This window comes from Arachis hypogaea, chromosome 12 (assembly GCF_003086295.3).
Source record: "Arachis hypogaea cultivar Tifrunner chromosome 12, arahy.Tifrunner.gnm2.J5K5, whole genome shotgun sequence".
NCBI lineage: Eukaryota > Viridiplantae > Streptophyta > Magnoliopsida > Fabales > Fabaceae > Arachis > Arachis hypogaea.
The window spans coordinates 3,957,886-3,959,383 of NC_092047.1; the positions used below are offsets into that span (position 1 = coordinate 3,957,886).

Below are 1,498 nucleotides of genomic sequence, written 5' to 3' on the forward strand. Positions count from 1 at the left end.
GATATTAATTAGTAATTACCATGAATTAAGAGTTCATTCTGGGTGGTTAAGTGGACTAATATGTTAGGAATAAGACTTGATTTCTATTTTAGCTTCAAGTTGGTACTTTATTCCTCGCCATTTTTACTTCAGGTTGGAGAAATATGCTGGGAGAGAAACTGCCTTCCTCTCTGTTACTACTTCAATTCAAGACTGCTGTTGCCTGAGAAACACTGCAAGAAGAAGAGTTGCTGCTAAACTCTGTATGAAGGTAACTATAAACTTAATGGATCTATAGGTAGTGATACTTGAGATTGCTCTATTTAGTAACATTTCTTATGGATACCTACTCAGATTTTCCAGGGGCATGAAGAGATGGGTAACTACTAGGGTCAACCTAAGGATCTGCTTTCTTTATGGATTCCACCATTAAAGTGTGCATTAGGCAGCAATTCAACTTGGTGAGCATGTAAGTACGTTTGTAAAAATTCTATTGCAGTATTGTTATTTCTCAAGCTGAATTTTTCCCTTTCAATTCTGTTTTTGAAGCTAAAAAGGAAGGCAACAAACTTGATCTCATCCTTTTGTATTTATTATGCAGATCATTTTCCTTTATGTGAGCAAACACTTTTTGGGTTCCTCTCTAAATTCCCATTAGTGTATTAACCTCATCAAGTGAACGATCGAATGGTCAAATCTTTTCTTGTCTAAGTGGAGATTCTTCACTCATAGTACTTCAATTTCGAGGTGTGGTTGTGATCTGAGCTCTCAAGTCGAACTGCCAGAAAGTCTGTAAACAAGCATCATTGATTTCATTTTGTTGATGTGTATGTGTCCTTGTACAAGAGTTGTATATGTATGCTTATTAGTACTTCTAAGTTTTGAGACATCTTTGTAGCTTTGATTTGGATAATAGTACCTATATACCTTCCTGTGGGTTTTTTTGATCTCTCACATTGAGAGGTTTTTTCCCACATTAAACTTTGGTGTTCTGTTTTTCTGCATTTTCTTCAATATTTTACTGCTATTAACTATTATCATAGTGTGACTATATTATGTTTGCCTTTGTCAGGTCCATTCCCTTCCACTATTCTTAGATTGAAGTCAAATATAATTGAGTATATTGCTTATGAACCATAAATATATAGGATTCTCACAAGATTAGAAGCCTAAGCAAATCATATTAAGGTGCTTAATGTTTCCAAATGCACACAAAAGGAGAAATCTTGGTTTCTAGCTTGGTGGAATATGCCATATAACCTAAGGAAACCAAATTCAATTTGGTTGTATCAACTCAAGAATATTGATTAACAACGCTGCTAATATTTAAAACTGAAAATAATGCATCAACTATTAATTAGCCTAAAATGTTTTCATAGGTGTATACAAGAACTAATATCTTGGCATATACACTTTACTGGAATACAAAAATGAAAGTGAAGAATCATCCTCTTCCAAAAGGGAATATAATTCATTAAGTATTTTCATGCATTGTCAGCGGTTAAAATGCTTTAAACAA

At 33.7% G+C, this 1,498-nt stretch overlaps 1 long non-coding RNA gene across 1 annotated transcript; it reads left to right on the forward strand.

Annotated features, from left to right (window-relative positions):
• The first annotated feature begins 208 nt into the window (after window positions 1-208).
• LOC112729108 (uncharacterized) lies at window positions 209-685 on the forward strand. Its single transcript, XR_003166366.2, has 3 exons — window positions 209-250; window positions 334-448; window positions 581-685. It is a non-coding gene; the product is annotated as an uncharacterized lncRNA (long non-coding RNA).
• The last annotated feature ends 813 nt before the right edge of the window (window positions 686-1,498 follow it).